At 43.2% G+C, this 19,289-nt stretch overlaps 1 protein-coding gene and 1 pseudogene across 2 annotated transcripts in view; both read left to right on the forward strand.

The window, feature by feature from the left end:
- Window positions 1–19,289, forward strand: part of CPNE4 (copine 4) — a 664,107-nt gene that overhangs the window by 183,242 nt on the left and 461,576 nt on the right. The gene's annotated exons all lie outside the window — the stretch shown is intronic.
- On the forward strand, window positions 9,990–17,317 carry LOC133250335 (activity-dependent neuroprotector homeobox protein-like; annotated as a pseudogene).

Genomic DNA, 19,289 nt, shown 5'->3' on the forward strand with positions numbered 1-19,289 from the left:
GGAAGCTGAGCGCCGAAGAATTGATGCTTTTGAACTGTGGTGTTGGAGAAGACTCGTGAGAGTCCCTTGGACTGCAAGGCGATCCAACCAGTCCTAAAGGAGATCAGTCCTGGGTATTCATTGGAGGGACTGACACTGAAGCTGAAACTCCAATATTTTGGCCACCTCATGCAAAGAGTTTACTCATTGGAAAAGACCCTGATACTGGGAGGGATTGGGGGCAGGAGGAGAAGGGGACGACAGAGGATGAGATGGCTGGATGGCATCACTGACTCTATGCACATGAATTTCAGTGAACTCCGGGTGTTAGTGATGGACAGGGAGGCCTGGTGTGCTGTGATTCATGGGGTTGCAAAGAGTCGGACACGACTGATTGACTGAACTGAACTGAAGAACAAAACTAAACTGGAAAACAAAACTAAAGCAAGGTGTCAAGTGGGGAATAAAGCAATGAAAATAAAACTAACAAATACGGTGAGAGGAAAGGAAAGAAAGAATAGATATGCCAGGTTAAATAATGGTAGATAAAGAAGATTTGTATACATTAAAGACTAACTCAGTGGGAAAAGAACTGTAGGAAAAGCAAAGGAATAAATGTAGAAAAATAATAATAGTTAAAAAAAATTTTAAACTGAAATTTAAAAAGAGAAAAAGAAGAAGAGGAAGAAAGAGGAAAATGTAACAGAACTGCAGAAGACCAATGTAGAGGCAGAGGTTTATAATTGGGAGGGGGAGACAAAGGGAAAAAAAAGAAAAGAAAAAAAAAATCCCAAAGAATCTACAGAACAAGTCAAAACATAAGAATAATAAATGTTTTTGAGTCACTGCTGTCAGAATCCTTACCCTCACTGGGAGTCATAGTCGACCTCACCCCTCCAGTGTGCCTTCCAACTCTGTGCTGGTCTCTGGACCTGCTGTGGGGGCAACTGAGTCTCTAATCTGTCTCCAGTCCTGTGTGTTCTTGCCTCCAATGTCCACAGCTATCAGAACTAGTGCAGTTTCTTCTGTGGGAGCTCTCAATGTCATTTTATATAGTCCATAGACACAGAGTCTGCCTAGTTGACCGTGTGGATTTAATCTGCAGCTTGTAGAGCTTGTGGGAGGGTTTTTGGTCTTCTTCCTTAGCCACACTGACCCTGCATTTCAATTGTGGTTTTAGCTGCTCTGGAGGACTTGGGTCTGTCCCAGTAAGGGCCACGTGTGGAGGTAGTGCAGCTTCTTGGGTCTCAGGGGTTCTGGAAGCACCAGGTACTCAGGAGAGTTGGCAGCCAAAGCAGCAGGAGATACAGTGCTCCAGAAGGGTATGGCAATCAGTATTGGCCAATACACTCTAGTATTCTTGCCTAGAGAACCCCACTAACAGAGAAGCCTGGAAGGCCATGGTCCACAGGGTTGCAAAGAGTTGGACATGACAGAAGCGATTCCACATGCATAGATGCAAGACATTTTTTTGCCTGTGGCAGCTCTGCCCCAGTGAGGGTTGAGCATGAAAGTGGCGTAGCTGCTTGGGTCAGGGGGACCCTGGTGGTGCCAAGTGTGCAGGGACACGGACTGCCTCAGCTGCAAGAGTTGTGGCCCTACCAAATTCTTTTTATGAGCCTCTGATAGCTGGTCAGGAGGCCTCTTTGGCTAGTCTTTTCCTGTACCTCCACCCATTCAGGCACTTAGAGGGCTCCCTTGCCTGGGGTTCTTCTCTGTTGTTCGGTGCATCAGGCACATAAGGGGCCCCTGGCTGGAGTACCACTCTGTAGATCAGTGTGTCAGGCACTTAAAGGAGCACTCTGGATGAGGTCCTATTCTGTAGTTGGTGCATCACCCACTTAAAGGAGCACACTGGATGGGGTCCTACTGGAGTTCAGTGCTTGATGGGCCAGCCTCTCTGTTGTTTAGCTGCCAATGCTGGTGTGTGGGCAGAGAGAGGCTATGGTGATGCCTCCACCCCCCATGCATGACTTGGCATTATTGCCTTGCTTCTATGGCTTCCTGACTTTTCTCCACAGGCATTTCCCACCATGGTCTCCTCCTTCATATCTCCTTGGTCTGTCTCTCCAAAGTCAACAGCAGCCCTTGCCCAGGGATTGCTCCACAATCCCTAGCTCCAACTCCCAGCCACTACACCTTCTAGGGGACCTGTGCCCCTGTCTGGGGTATATATGGCTGTGGCAAGGACTGTCTGATTCTCATGCCATTTAGGTTGCCACAGATCAGCTGTTTCACTCTCAGCCTTAACTGTTTCTCCTTTGACCCAGACAATTGCCCCGATGTGGGGATTGACCCCTGCTTCAGTTACCCCACCCGCCGGGGGCAAGTCCAGTCCTACTGATACTCTTGTATTTCCCCCTAGTTCCTTCATCCTACCAACTTTTGTGTGGTTCTGTATGTATATTCTTTTCTGCTGGTCAGGTACTCCTGTCCACTCTCAGCTGCTGTTCTGCAAGCAATTCTGTGTCTAAAGGTGTATTCCTCATGTATCCGTAGAGAGAGATGTAACCCAAATTCACTTACCCCTCTGCCATCTGTTCTGTTTTATGTATTTAATTTATAGATCTTTCACCTCCCTGGTTAAATTTTTCCTAAGTAGGGTTAGTAGGAATTGAATATGTGAAAGAGCAAATAGGAGACAATATGGTATCCAAATAATAGAAACTGAAGGAAGCAGCCTTAGCCCTTAGAGCTGGAAGAACAAGGAGGAAAAATGGGCTAAAACCCAGGCACCTGAGGAAGAGATGGTGCCATGTCCCTGAAGGGTGTGATAGGCTGGTTCTGTGAGTGTTAGAGAAACTTAAAGTAGATTCAACAGCTGCCAAGGGAAGTGCCTTTGTTGGAGTGAGAAATGCCTTTGTTGGTGGGGGAAGATTGCTGATGCTCCTGGGGTGTGGGAGCCAGCCCCATCCACTTCTCCATTCTTATCATCACCTCTAAGGGACCCTGCTTGGCACTAACAGGGGTCTGGTTGCCAAAGCAGACAGTGGTTTTCAGAGTTCTCAGCTTTGATATCACAAAGAAATATAGAAGGGTGAGTGAAACTGAGAGACAAGTTTAATAATTGGCAAACCCACCTACCTTCCCCAAGCTGTCAGTCACAGAGTATGAGTGTCTTTAATTATTCCACAAGACAGCTAAGCTCCTATCCTGGCCATAGCTAATACTTAATCAAGTTTCATCCTCATACTATTAGTGGTCCTAGGTAGGTTTCAGGGGTGGATAGAGCAAAATAAGATGGGTCCTGTGAAAATTCATCTGCCCAACAAATATTTATTGCCCTGTTCTAGGTCTTGGAGACATACAAGTAAAAAGACATGGTTCCAGCCATTTGAGATTTCCCAATCTTGTGATTGTTAAAGTAACCAGATTATAATACAGTGTGATAAGACCAATGATTTCATTGAAATGAGTACTGTAGAGTCATGAAAGATGGCATAAGGTAACAAAAATTATTTATTATCTCTCACCTTTTCTGTTGGTAAAGGATTAAGGCAGGGCACCTCAGGGAGAGTTTGTCCCTACTCTACAATGTCTGAAGTCTTTAGTAGAAAATTTGAAGGCTAAGGGCTGAAATCACTTGAAGGTTCATTCACTCATATGTGGGATATGTTGGCTGGGGGCCGAGCTGGGGCTCTGGCTCAGAACATATGGTCTCTTCATACAGTCTGAGCTTCTTCAAAACATGGCATCTGGGTTCCTAAGGCAATTATGCCAAGAGAGAGCCAGGCAGAAGCCACATGCCTTTTATGACCTAGTTTCACCTGCCATGTACTTCCATCACAATGTTTTTCTGAGACATAACAAAGGTCTACTTAGGTCAGTGTAGGGGAACCAATTTCCCACCTCTCTTTGGAGAAATGTCAGTGTCATGATATAAGGAAGGGCGTGTGCAGTGGGATATATATCAGTGCAGGCATCTTTGGAAAATGTCATCTGCCACAGTATCTAACTCAATCCATGCTTAGGGTACAAGGTAGTCAGAAAATATTCTTAGAGGGGATGGTATTCCTGATGGATTCTGAAGACCCAGAAGAATTTCATCAATGAAGAAGAGAGGAAGGTTATTTCAGATTAAAAAATAGTCCCAGAGTCTTAAGGTAGATTTGTGTCTAGAAAAGTGCCTATAGTTCATTGTGTTTAATTTTCTTTGAATGCTAGAGTCTCTGTTTACCAAGTCTTTCTCTTTCAGAAGAAAGTCAGGCTGACATGGGAGGAATAGAGTCCGGCATTCTGAAGCTAGTCTGCCCACGCTCGTCCTCCCTTCTCCTCTGTCTGGACACACAGAAAGTGTTGAGATGCTCTGGGTAGTCAGTTTCCTGTTGCCACAGGACTGTATCACAGGGCTGAGTGTGAAATGGTGGGGAAGGAAATGCCTTATATCAGCAACCCTACTCCAAAGCTGCTCACCTGGCTCTCTGCATCATTCTGAAGAATCAAGAAGAATTCTTGATGCTGACACCAAAAATACAGTCTTCTTCTAAAGATCTCTTCAGTCTTTTATTGCTATATCTTATTGCAATCCCCTCATCTCTTCTTTTTAGGAAAAATACCAATTGATCCTTATTTTCTATCTGAGATCACCTCCTGGGAGCATGTCATCCTGTTCTGTCTTAACTCAGCAAAGTTATATAGCCCTTAGCCACCATCAGCTTCTAAGTACCCCTTACAAATATCTTCTTCATGCTAGTTCTTTCTCTCTTATTCTCCCCACTTTATCCAGTCAAACTCTGCAGTATTTTTTTTCTTCATTCATTCTTTTATATCTCCTTTGCCCTCACTCTAAACTTTTAGAATTTTCTTCTTAGACTTTTAAGGTGGTTTAATAATTGGTCTCCCAACCCGTTATCTTTTCTCACTCTCAATCATACTCAGAATCACTAAGACCTCTTTGCAGAGGCCATTCAATTTGGTTGATTTTTCCTAGGAGGCATTTATTGAATTGTTCCCAAGCTGGATGCTCCCAAAGGTACCCCACTGCATCCTGTGTGTCTCTAAACATGGCTCAGTGTGATGTCTGCTGCTGAGCTAAATGACTTCTAGATAGAAGCCTTCCCATTTCTGGCACCATCATTAACTAGCATTCATTCATCAGAACATTTAAGAGAAATTAGTTGGATGAATAATGTGCTCCCACACAAAACTAATGAAACATGAAAGTTAGCAACATTAAATTAAATAAGTACATGCAGCCTTTGTTGGTTAACTGCTCATGCAGAGTTTACCAAACATACCTCTTTTTGACTTCTTGCTGTCCCTTGACCCTCTTACCTACTGCCTTCTTGTCCTTTCTCCTTAGAATTACAACTGTAACCATGCTCAGTCATGTCTGACTCTTAGCAACTCCAGCCTCCTCTGTCCATGGGATTTTCCAGGAAAGAATACTGGAATGGGTTGCCATTTCCTCCTCCAGGGGATCTTCCAACCCAGGGATCAAACCAGCTTCTCCTGCATCTCTTGCATTGACAGGCAGATTCTTTACCACTGAGTCACCTGGGAAGCCCCAGAATTAAGACTACTTGTCTTTAAAGATCACATTGTGTCCTGTTCATGCTTGATTATTAACAGCTACAACTCTCATACCATCAACTTAAGCCCAGACTGCCTCTGTTGACAAAGTTTGTTTCTCCTCAAGGATAAGGACCATTTCTTATGTGTCCCTCTAGGCTCTGTAATCGGCTCATTGCACTGGAGGCCAAAGTAATGGAGTTCGGCTTTAGCATCAGTCCTTCCAGTGAAAAGTGAGGATTGATTTTCTTCAGGATTGACTGGTTTGATCTCCCTGCTGTCCAAGGAACCCTCAGGAGTCTTCTCCAGCACCACAGTTCAAAGGCATCAATCTTTGTCACTCAGCTTTTTTTACTGTCCAGCTCTCACATTCATACAGGACTACTGGAAAAACGATAGCTTTGACTATTTGGAGCTTTGTCAGCAAAGTAATGTCTGTGCTTTTTAATATGCTGTCTAGGTTTGTCATTGCGTTTCTTCCAAGGAGCAAGCATCTTTTAATTTCATGGCTGTAGTCACCATCCACAGTGATTTTGGAGCCCAAGAAAATAAAAAAGTCTGTCACTGTTTTCATTGTTTTCTCATCTATTTGCCATGAAGTGATGGGGCCTGATGCTGTGATCTCACATTTTTAGATGTTGAGTTTTAAGCCAGCTCCTTCACCTCATCAAGAGACTATTTCCTCTTTCTGCCATAAGGGTGGTGTCATGTGCATATCCGAGGTTACTGACATTTCTTCTGGCAATCTTGATTTCAGCTTGTGATTCATCCAGCCTGGCAGTTCGCATGATGTATTCTGCATATAAGTCAAATAAGCAGGGTGACAATACACAGTCCTCACACATGCCATTCCCAATTCTGAACCAGTCCATTGTTCCATGTTTGGCTCCAACTGCTTCTTCCTTACCTGCACAGGCTTCACAGGAGGCAGGTAAGATGGTCTGGTATTCCCTTTCTTTAAGAAATTTCCACATTTTGTTGTGATCCACACAGTCAAAATCTTTAGTATAGTCAATGAAGAAGTAGATGTTTTTCTGGAATCCTGCAGCTTTTTCTATAATGCAATGGATGTTGGCAATTTGACCCCTGATTCCTCTACCTTTTCTAAATCCAGCTTGTATATCTGGAAGTTTTCAGTTCATATACTGCTGAAGCCCAGCCTGAAGGACTCTGAGCATCACCCTGCTAGCATGTGAAATGAGTCCAACTGCACGGCAGTTTGAACATTCTTTGGCATTGGCCTTCTTTGGGACTGAAATGAAAACTGACATTTTCCAGTCCTGTGGCTACTGCTGAATTTTCCAAAATTGCTGGCATATTGAGTGCAACACTTTCACAGCATCATCTTTTAGGATTTGAAATACCTCAGCTGGAATTCTATCACCTCAACTAGCTTTGTTCATAGTGATTCTTCCTAAGGTCCACTTGATTTCACATTCCAGGATGTCTGGCTCGAGGTGAGTGATGAAACCATCGTGGTTATCTGGGTCATTAAGATCTTTTTTTGTGTAGTTCTTCTGTGTGTTTTTGCCACCTCTTTTTAATATCTTCTGCTTCTGTTAGGTCCATACCGTTTCTGTCCTTTACTGTGCCTATCTTTGCATGAAATGTTCCATTGGTATCTCTAATTTTCTTGAAGAGATTGCCAGTCATTCTCATTCTACTGTTTTCCTCTATTTCTTTGCATTGTTCAAAAAGGCTTTCTTATCTCTCCTTGCTATTCTTTGGAACTCTACATTCAGACGGGTATATCTTTGCTTTTCCCGTTTGCCTTTTGCTTCTCTTTTCTCATCTATTTGTAAGTTCTCCTCACACAAACATTTTGCCTTTTTGCATTTCTTTTTCTTGGGGATGTTCTTGATCTCTGCCTCATGTAAAATGTTAGGAACTTCTGTCAGTAGTTCTTCAGGCACTCTAAAAGATCTAATTCCTTGAATCTATTTGTCATTTCCACTGTATAATCATATGGGATTTGATTTAGGTCTTGAGAGTCTCTTGGGCTGCAAGAAGATCCTACCAGTTCATCCTAAAGGAGATCAGTCCTGAGTGCTCATTGGAAGGACTGATGTTGATGCTGAAACTCCAATACTTTGGCTACCTGATGCAAAGAGCTGACTCATTTGAAAAGACCCAGATGCTGGGAAAGATTGAGGGCAGGAGAAGAAGGGGATGACAGAGGATGAGATGGTTGGATGGCATCACTGACTCAATGGACATGAATTTGGGTAAACTCCAGGAGTTGGTGATGGACAGGGAGGCCTGGCATGCTGTGGTCCATGGGGTCATAAAGACTTGGACACAACTGAGCAACTGAACTGGACTGAACTGATTGGTCACTTCCACTGTATAACCATATGGGATTTGATTTAGGTCATACCTAGATTGCCTAGTGGTTTTCTCTATATTCTTCAATTTAAGTCTGAATTTTGCAAATCCTAGTAAGAAGTGTTATTTTGCCCATTTTGGGTAAGGTAGCCAAATGGGACTAGGCTAGTATCTTGTCCTGATGCCACTGAGATGCTCCTAAACAGTCACCCATGCAGTTTATTCTGCTGAGGACAATCTTCTCATCATCCAGATCATCTCCTAGTCATCGTGGGTAGATTTTAGCTTAACTGTCACTTCTTTGAGAAACTTTCCCCAACACGTTCCCGCCAAATTTCAGTTTTCCTTCCTTCTTTGCCAAATTCAGTTCACTCGCTCAGTCATGTCCAACTCTTTGCAATCCCATGAATCACAGCATGCCAGGCCTCCCTGTCCATCACCAACTCCCAGAGTTCACCCAAACCCATGTCCATTGAGTCGGGGATGCCATCCAGCCGTCTCATCCTGTGTCATTCCCTTCTCCTCCTGCCTCCAATCCCTCCCAGCATCAGGGTCTTTTCAAATGAGACAGCTCTTTGCATCAGGTGGCCAAAGTATTGGAGTTTCAGCTTCAACATCAGTCCTTCCAGTGAATACCCAGGACTGATCTTTAGGATGAACTGGTTGGATTGCCTTGCAGTCCAAGGGACTCTCAAGAGTCTTCTCCAACACCATAGTTCAAAAGTTCGGCACTCAGCCTTCTTCACAGTCCAACTCTCACATCCATACATGACCACTGGAAAAAACATAGCCTTGACTAGACGGACCTTTGTTGGCAAAGTAATGTCTCTGCTTTTCAATATGCTATCTAGGTTGGTCATAACTTTCCTTCCAAGGATTAAGTATCTTTTAATTTCATGGCTGCAATCACCATCTGCAGTGATTTTGGAGCCCAGAAAAATAAAGTCAGCCACTGTTTCCACTGTTTCCCCATGTATTTGCCATGAAGTGATGGGACCAGATGCCATGATCTTAGTGTTCTGAATGTTGAGCTTTAAGCCAACTTTTTCACTCTCCTCTTTCACTTTCATCAAGAGACTCTTTAGTTATTCTTCACTTTTTGCCATAAGGGTGATGTTATCTGCATATCTGAGATTATTGATATTTTTCCCAGCAATCTTGATTCCAGCTTGTGCTTCTTCCAGCCCAGCCTTTCTCATGATGTACTCTGCATATAAGTTATGTAGCAATCTTGATTCCAGCTTGTGCTTCCTCGGGACTCCTATATGTACTTTTTTATACTTTTCAGGTTACAGGAAATGCCATATTTTACTGCTTGCCTATTTGTTATATTCACCTTCAAACTTCCTAACCCATAAGACAAAGGTCCATATGTATCTTTTAGTATCATATTATCAATATCGGAGTGCCTGGCATACTGCACACTCCTGATAAATATGAATATAAGTATATAGGAATGATTAATAAAATCAAGACCTTTCTTGGGGGTCTTGGAATAATATTCTCTCCCCTTTCCTTCTCCCAACATAGAACTATAGCATCTATATAGTTAGAATTGGGCTATAGAAACAATAAAACCATAATAAAATATATACAATGTCTTGTACAAAGAAACCCAGCAATGTCTTTTATTCATATTTTTGTCTAAAAATATTCCATTACTGTAAAATATAAAATATGCAGCAGTAGAGGATACATGGCCTGCAAGTTTTCCTTAAGTTGAAAACCTGAGCTCCCAGTGGGCTTTGGCATCTCTACTGTTACTTGTGAATAAGCTGCTCCAGCTGCTCTTGGCATCTGAGGTGCCATCTACTTACTTCTTAGAGAAAAATATGATTACTATGAGAAACACTGGCATTTTACCTAAAAAAAAAAAAAAACCAAAAAATAATAGACATGATCCATTCTAGAACTCATTTTTAAAGGATAGTAAGGATGAGTTCTATTCCTTACTTAGATGGTTTGAGAAGAATAAGAGTCCTTCAAAGAGGTGGAATCCAACGTCCCCTCAATTTTAGAGAGGTAATTGTCCCCATTAACTTTTCTGGGAGCCCAGTGTTTTTCAAATTCAGGGCAACATGAGCTGCCTCTGAGCTGTTCTGGTCTATGATGAATTCCATTTTAAAGAGTATATTTCAGCTTAAATCTACTAATGGTTGCTTGTATCTGTTTAGAGAGAATTAATAAGTTCACTGGGCTTGGGTATCAAAATTTTCCTGTATTCGCTTTCTTGGCCGCCATTCTTGCTAGGGCAAGTTCAGGAGTCTTCAGAGGCGCTAGTATTGGCTGCCGAGGGGGAGATGCGAGAGCAGCCCCCCACCCCACTTCTGTTGCCGCTGTGGCCACTTCGGCTACCGGTGCCTCCAACCGGTCGGGTCTCCACTCTGCTGCCAGCCAGGATCCATGACCACATCTGGCCGCCGCCATCTTGTGCCCCCTCCCCCTCCTGCAGACAGAGTTAAAGGGGATTTTGGCACCTCCCCAGACATAGCTGGCTCTCTCCGTCCCCGCTACTGAGGAGGTATAGAAGTGCTGGGGCAGCCGCCACCACCCACCTGCCTGTGCTGGGGAAACTGCCTCTCCCACACCCTCCATCTCCTCCTTCCTCCTCTCCTCTGCACCAATCAATGATGCTGCCACCGCAGCCACCAGTGCGGAGACTGGAGGGATCTGCTCGCGCCGGAAAACGAGCCAGAGGCTGGTGAGGCTGCCGACCTAGAGCGCAAAGAGGCTCTGGGCGCGCCCTCCCTGCCATCGGCGCCATGCCACCTCCATCCGCCCTCTGCTCCTGCAGCAGCCACAGGGCGCCCCGCACGCGCCTTTAAGCCTAGTCAAGGTCTGAGATGCACAATGCGAAGCCTAGGCCCCAGCTTTTGCACCATGATGCACAGGGTTGTACTTTTTGTACTGAACTGATAGGTGGCCTATAGGTTGCTGCTGCTAAGTCGCTTCAGTCATGTCTGATTCTGTGAGACCCCAGAGACGGCAGCCCACCAGGCTCCCCCGTCCCTGGGATTCTCCAGGCAAGAACACTGGAGTGGGTTGCCATTTCCTACTCCAGTGCATGAAAGTTAAAGTGAAGTCAATCAGTCGTGTCCAACTCCTAGCGACCCCATGGACTGCAGCCCACCAGGCTCCTCCCTCCATGGGATTTTCCAGGCAAGAGTACTGGAGTGGGATGCCATCACCTTCTTGTTAACTTATATTTAGCTTATATGCAGAGTACATCATGAGAAACACTGGGCTGGATGAAACACAAGCTGGAATCAAGATTGCTGGGAGAAATACCAATAACCTCAGATATGCAGATGACACCACCCTTATGGCAGAAAATGAAGAAGAACTAAAGAGCCTCTTGATGAACTTGAAAGAGGAGAGTGAAAAAGTTGGCCTTAAAGCTCAACATTCAAAAAATTAAGATCCTGGCATCTAGTCCCATCATATCATGGCAAGCAGATGGAGAAACAGTGGAAATAGAGACTTTATTTTTGGGGGCTCCAAAATCACTGTAGATGGCGACTGCAGCCATGAAATAAAAAGATGCTTACTCCTTGGAAGAAAAGTTATGACCAACTAGACAGCATATTAAGAAACAGAGACATTGCTTCACCAACAAAGGTCCGTCTAGCCAAGGCTATGTTTTTTCCAGTGGTCATGTATAGATGTGAGAGCTGGGCTATAAAGAAAGCTGAGCACCGAAGAATTGATGCTTTTGAACTATGGTGTTGGAGAAGACTCTTGAGAGTCCTTGGACTACAAGGAGATCCAACCAGTTCATCCTAAAGGAAATCAGTCCTGAATGTTCATCAGAAGGACTGATGTTGAAGCTGAAACTCCAATACTTTGGCCATCTGATGCAAAAAGCTGACTCATTTTTAAAGACCCTAATGCTGGGAAAAATTGAAGGAAGAGGAAAAGGGGATGACAGAGGATGACATCACGGACTCAATGGACATGAGTTTGAGTAAACTCCAGGAGTTGGTGATGGACAGGTGACTGACATGCTGTAGTCTATGGGGTCACAAAAAGTTGGACACGACTGAGCAATTGAACTGAACTGAACTGAACTGATAGGTCTGACAAGGCAATGGCACCCCGCTCCAGTACTCTTGCCTGGAAACTCCAATGGACGGAGGAGCCTGGTGGGCTGCAGTCCATGGGGTCACTAAGAGTCAGACAGGACTGAGTGACTTCACTTTCACTTTTCACTTTCATGCATTGGAGAAGGAAATGGCAAACCACTCCAGTGTTCTTGCCTGGAGAATCCCAGGGAGGGGGGAGCCTGGTGGGCTGCCGTCTATGGGGTCGCACAGAGTCGGACACGACTAACGTGACTTAGCAGCAGCAGCAGAACTGATAGGTTGCTTAGTGGTTATGCCCTGTACTACCATTTTGAGCATCTGGACTCCGTTCCTACCTTGCTCTTTGGACCACATTGTCAATTCACACCGAAACTATGTTCCAACTTCCTGTCAGCAATCCTGGCATTTTAAGAAATGCCCGGAAAACTGAAAAAAATACTTAGTGACATTGGGTTGGAATACTGTGAAGAACACTTAGAAGACTTTAAACAGTTTGAACCTAAAGACTTTTATTTGAAAAACACTACATGGGAGGATGTAAGGCTATGAGACCCTTTGCTTACAAAAAAACAGGATTGTTGGACAAAACCTTTTTGCTGCAGTGCTTGCCCATTTTCTTTAAAGTCTTTCTCTGCCTACAAAAGTCATTTCTGGAATGTCCATAGTGAAGACTTTGAAAATAGGATTCTCCTTAGTTGCCCCTACTGTACGTTCAATGCAGACGAAAAGACTTTGAAAACACATTAAAATATTCCATGCTCCAAATACCAGCGCAGCAGGTAGCCTCAGCACATTCAAAAATAAAAGCAAAAATGATGGCCTTAAACCTAAGCAGGTTGTCAGTGGAGAGCAAGCTGTACCGAGATCCTCTTTAAGAAGTAGTTAGGAAGCACATCTACAGGAAACATTTTCAGCATGTGGTAGCACTTTACATAGCAAGGGCAGAAGAAAAATCATTCAGTGGTTCAATCCCTTTAGACACAAATGCCAGGAAAGAAAGTAGTATTCACTGCAAGCGATGCCTTTTTATGCCAAAGTCTTCAGGAGCTTTGGTACAACATGTCATTGAAGACCACGAACACACAGGCTTATCAGATCACTGTCATGATTGGCCATACAAGTTTGGTGGTTCCCAGATCCAAACCCTTGATGCTAATTGCTCCCAAACCTCAAGAGAAGAAGGGCATGGGACTCCAATCAAGAATTGGTTCCCTCGCTTCTGGAAAAGTCAGGTCTTTGCCATCACAGCAGATGGTAAATCAACTCCATACCAGAGCCTAACTTAAATTCAATAGGTATCAACATGATGTCCAGTGTTCACCTGGAGCAGGAAAACTAGGGAGTTAAATCTGTAGGCCAGGGCCATGTGTTGGTCAGTCAATGAGACTGGGGCTAGGTGGCAAGACATCTGTTTCCATCCCTCAGTAGTCTCAGTCTGTTAAGCAGTTACTTCCAAGTGGAAATGGAAGATCTTACTGTCTTGGGTCAAAACAGAGGATCCAGGCACCAGCAACATACTCACAACAGTCTCCAAATGCCCGTCTCTCTCTTCAGGCCAGTTAAAGTCTCCTTTCCTCTCCTAGTCACAGGCATCCAGAGTATTAGGTCAGTCCAGCTCCAAGCTGACTGCAGCTGTCACTGGCCCTCCACCACCCAATACTTCAACTCAAGTGGAAAATATGTACGATCTGTAATGAGCTTTTTCCTGACAATGTATATAGTGTGCACTTCGGAAAAGAACATAAAACTGAAAATCCCAGCAGTAGCCAACTACATTATGAAAATACACAATTTGACTATCAAATGCCTCTACTGTAATCACTATTTGCCCACAGACACTGCTCAACCATATGTTAACTCATGGTCTGTCATGTCCATATTGCTGGTCAACCTTCAATGGTATGGAAAAGATGGTGACACACATGTGGATGGTTCACGTTAATGAAGAGATGGGATCTAAAACAGATTCTACTCTGAGTTTTGATTTGGCATTGCAGCAGGGTAGTCATACTAACATCTATCTCCTTGTAACCACGTATAACCTGAGGGATGCTCCCACTGAATCTGTTGCTTCAGTTCAGTTCAGTCGCTCAGTCATGTCTGACTCTTTGTGACCCCATGAATCGCAGCACGCCAGGCCTCCCTGTCCATCACCAACTCCTGGAGTTCACTCAGACTCACATCCATCGAGTCAGTGATGCCATCCAGCCATCTCATCCTCTGTCGTCCTCTTCTCCTCCTGCCCCCAATCCCTCCCAGCATCAGAGTCTTTTCCAATGAGTCAACTCTTCGCATGAGGTGGCTGTAATATTGGAGTTTCAGCTTCAGGATCAGTCCTTCCAATCAACACCCAGAACTGATCTCCTTCAGAAAGGACTGGTTGGATCTTCTTGCAGTCCAAGGGACTCTCAAGAGTCTTCTCCAATGCCACAGTTCAAAAGCATCAATTCTTTGGCGCTCAGCCTTCTTCACAGTCCAACTCTCACATCCATACATGACCACAGGAAAAACCATAGCCTTAACTAGACGAACCTTTGTTGGCAAAGTAATGTCTCTGCTTTTGAATATGCTATCTAGGTTAATCATAACTTTCCTTCCAAGGAGTAAGTGTCTTTTAATTTCATGGCTGCAATCACCATCTGCAGTGATTTTGGAGCCCAGAAGAATAAAGTCTGACACTGTTTCCATTGTTTCCCCATCTATTTGCCATGAAGTGATGGGACTGGATGACATGATCTATTGCTTACCATGCCCCCAAATAACCCACCCATCCCTCCAAAGCCATAGCCAAAAGTGCAGGAAAAGGCAGATATCCCTGTTAAAAGTTCACCTCAAGCTTTAGTGCCCTATAAAAAACATGTTGGGAAAACCCTTTGCCCTCTTCACTTTTCAGTCCTAAAAGGACCCATATTTGCACTTGCACATCACTTATGAGAGAGGCACCAAGTAATTCAGACGGTTTGTCCAGTGGAGAAAAAGCTCACCTACAAGTGCATCCACTGGCTTGGTGTGTATACCAGCAACATGACACCTTGACTGTCACTCTGCATCTGGTTCACTGCAAGTGTGTTGGAAAGACCCAGAATTCCCAAGACAAGACAAATGCTTAACCAGTTACCAGGCCTGGCACCTGTTATGTACACTTATGAGCAAATGGAATTTCCTTTGCTGAAGAAGTGAAAATTAGATGAAGATAGCTGTTCATCTGGCTTCTTTAAAGAGAGCCTGAGGAGCCTGTTTTAGCTTTAAACCCTAAGGGTCTTGAATATGATTGCTATGAAGCCAGGAAAATCTTCCTAACAAAATATTTCAACAAACAACACTATCCCACCAGGAGAGAAATTGAGAAGCTGGCGGCCAGCTTATGGTGGTGGAAGAGTGACATCGCTTTCCATTTTAGTAACAAGAGGAAGAAGTGTGTCTGAGACTGTGAAAAGTACAAGCCTGGTATGTTACTGGGCTTCAACATGAAAGAATTGAAAAAAAAGTTAAGTATGAGATGAATTTTGATGTTGAGTGGCTATTTGAAAATCATGATAAGAAGGATTCCACAATCAGTGCTAGTAAAACAGCAGACAAAAAGCTCAGTCTTGGGAAGGAAGATGACAGTTCCTTAGACAGTTTTGAAAATTTGGAAAAAAATCCAATGGAAGTGATTGTTCTTTTAAACCTGTTTTCAAAGTTGAGTCTAAAATCCCTAGTGATAACCCAGATGAACACATACTGAAGGTAATTTCTGAAGCTACTTTAGGATCTGAGAAGTTAGACCAAAAGGAGGAGGATCATTCAAAATATGAAACTATTCATTTTACTGAAGAACCAACGAAACTAATGCATGATGCCTCTGATAGTGAGGTTGGCCAAGATGATGTTGTTGAGTGGAAAGATGGTGCTTCTCCATCTGAGGGTGGCCCTCGTTCCCAACAAGTATCAGACTTTGAAGACAACACATATGACATGAAAACAGGAACCTGGTCCAATGAGTCTTCCCAAAGTGAAGACGCAAGGAACAGTAAGCCAGCTGCCAAAAAAAAAGGCTCCTATGCAGGGTGACAGAGAGCAGATGAAATGGAATAATAGTTCCTATGGAAAAGTTGAAGGGTTTTGGTCCAAGGACCAGTCACAGTGGAAGAATGCAACTGAAAATGATGAGCACTTGTCCACCCCACAGATTGAGTGGCAGAATAGCACAATTGACGGTGAGGATGGGGAGCAGTTTGACAACATGACTGATGGAATAGCTGAGCTGATGCATGGCAGCTTGATGGGAGTTAAACTGAGCAGCCAACAGGCTTAAGGGCCAGGTTTTCTGGCATTGGTGACAAATGCTGTATCCTGGAACTCTGTTCTCCTTTCAGTTTTGACTGCAAAGCTATGTTCTAACTGGTACTGCTTGAGTGCTGGGTCATCAGGCTGTGGGAACATGTGGTCACTCCAGTCCCAGTGGTTATTTCTAAGTCTATGACACATGATTGGCTGATATTGCTTTAGAATGTTCTGTGACAGACACAGTAACTAAATGTGAAAAACCAATAAGCTGGTGGCTCATAAATGCACACAAGAAAAAGCATAGGTTTGTTGTATCTGCCTTCTCCACATTTCTTTCCCTCTGTTAAACAATGTCTGGTTGGATGTCCTTGAGAAACGTTCTCCTGATTAAAATGGTAGTGTAGGGCCAACACACAAGCTACCAGTCCAATGTGTGTAGTAGACTTTGGGGAAATCAATTTTTTTTTTTCATGTATTGATTCTGAATAGTTGAAACGTATATTACAGTCTTTTAGACCTATTCAAGTGAGGCTTATGATATTGTTATGGTATACCCATCATAGATTCTTGTCTTTTTTTAGTGTTGTCCTTGCCGTGTAATAAGCATTGTATCTGGTTGACCTAGCAAAAGCCTGAAACTACACTAGTGTGGACTTAGGGACAGACTTAGTTTTTGCACATAACCTTGTACAATCTCGTGACAGAGATCAGCCACATAAGACATATATCTGGACTCTCTTGTATTATATAATTTTTCTTGTTCTGAATACACTTGACATTACAGCTGATAAAAACAAAAACTGGTATTTAAGATGTTTTCTGAAATCTTTTAAGCTAAATGTCACATGCAAGTATTGACTTTGCAGCTACTAATTTTGACACCTTTTAGATCTGTGTGGAAATGTGTTGTGTTGAAGCAGCAGACCAATGAGTGCTGCTTTTTGGATATTTAGTTTTATTTTTGTTAAACACCATCCTGGAGTATTCATTTATACCATATAATATATGACATACTGTGGTAGTAGTGTGATCTTTATTTCCCTTTGTACAATTTTGTATAATTTTGTGATCTTTATTTCCCTTTGTATTCATTTTAAACATCTAAATAAATTGCTGTATTGTGCTTAAAAAAAAATTGTCCTGTATTCATATGTTAGCTCTCTTGAAACTTTCAGCAACTTATTAAATTTGTAAAATAAACTGTTAATTCCTATATTTGTATAAGTTTGGAATTATTTGGGCTGCGAGGGAAACAAAAGTATTAGTTGTTTATGCAAAACACAAGTTTATTTTGCTCACATATTATCCAGAGTCTGCTAAAGTAAATTCATGGGGTCATTTGGAATCAAGGCATTTTATCCTGTTGTCTTGCCATATTTCACCTGGAGTGTCTACTTTGGTCCAAGTTGTTGCTTGACTTCTACCAACTCGTCTGCATCTCAGCCAACAGGAAGGAGATGGGGGAAAGAAATGCATGGCCACCAATTTTAAAGGATATGTTTTGGAAATCATAACACTGCTTTTGCCAGAAGTTAGAGAAGTATCACACCTAGCTGTGTGAGGAGATTGGGAAAGGCATTATTATTTCAGATGTGGTCATAGGTTACAACAAAAACCAGGAGCTGAGTCCTCTGAAGACAAAAAGAATGGATATGGGGGACAATTAAAAGCCTTTTCCGCCACTCCTCACCTTAATATTGTAGGGATTAAGTGATACAAATGCATTTCATAAACTTAAATCCTGTATCCTTGACAGATTTTGTTTTTAAGATACTAGTAGCAGTATTCTTATGGGTGGGAATTCAGAAAACTAAATAGAAGTTAAAAGAATTGCCTTCTTAAAAGGACAATTGCTAGATAAAGTTTTATTCTAAAGAGTGATTGTTGAGATTTGTTTTTGAAGGATTCAGTTCAGTTCAGTCACTCAATCATGCCCGACTCTTTGCAACTCCATGAACTGCAGCACGCCAGGCCTCCCTGTCCATCACCAACTCCCGAAGTCCACCCAAACTCATGTCCATTGAGTCGGTGATGCCATCTAACCATCTCCTCTGTTGTCCCTTTCTCCTCCTGCCTCAATCTTTCCCAACATCAGGGTCTTTTCAGATGACGCAGTTCTTCACATCAGGTGGCCAAAGTATTGGAGTTTCAGCTTCAACATCAGTCCTTCCAATGAACACCCAGGACTGATTTCCTTTAGGATGGACTGGTTGGATCTCCTTGCAGTGCAAGGGACTCTCAAGAGTCTTCTCCAACCCCACAGTTCAAAAGCATCAATTCTTTGGCACTCAGCTTTCTTTATAGTCCAACTCTCACATCTATACATGACTACTGGAAAAACCATAGCCTTGACTAGACGGACCTTTGTAGACAAAGTAACGTCTCTGCTTTTTAGTATGCTGTCTGGGTTGGTCATAACTTTCCTTCGAAGCATTATTATAAGGAAAATACTGTTCATTGCGTGCTGCTCTGTTGCTTCAGTTGTGTCCGAGTGTTTGCAACCCTATGGACTGTAGTCCGACAGGCTCCTCTATCTGTGGGGTTCTCCAGGCAAGAATACTGGAGTGGGTTACCATGCCCTCCTCAAGAGGATGTTCCTGACTCAGGGATTGAACCCATGTCTTCTGCATCTCCTGCATTGCAGGTTTTACCACTGAGCCCCCAAGGAAGACCTATTGTTCATTACCCATCTACATAAAGGATGGAGGAACTGGGAGATGGATGGTGTTTCGCTTTCATTTTGCAAATGAAGAAATGAAGTCCAGAGAGGGGATGTTATTTTTCCAAGGTTACAGAGCCAGTTAGGGGTAGAGCCAAAATTCAAATTCAAGATCTTTTGAAGAATATTAAATATTTTATCCAATGTACACCCCTACCTTCCCAAAATGACAATTAGCTGTAAAATGAGGGTTGATTAAACTGTCAAGGGAAGTTGCTAGAATTTTCTGAGACTGGCTAAGAGGACCTTTTCAGGCCATCTCAGCTCCAGGCTTTCCCTGGGACTGGAGTTAAAATTCAGAGTAGCTCATTTAACATTGTCTCCTTGTCTTTTTGTTTCAGAGTGGCAGAGTTTATTTTGCCCCCCCCACCCCGTGACTACACTGTAGGGGTCCATTTTTTTTC

The sequence above is a fragment of the Bos javanicus genome, chromosome 1 (genome assembly GCF_032452875.1).
Source record: "Bos javanicus breed banteng chromosome 1, ARS-OSU_banteng_1.0, whole genome shotgun sequence".
NCBI classification, from domain to species: Eukaryota; Metazoa; Chordata; class Mammalia; order Artiodactyla; family Bovidae; genus Bos; species Bos javanicus.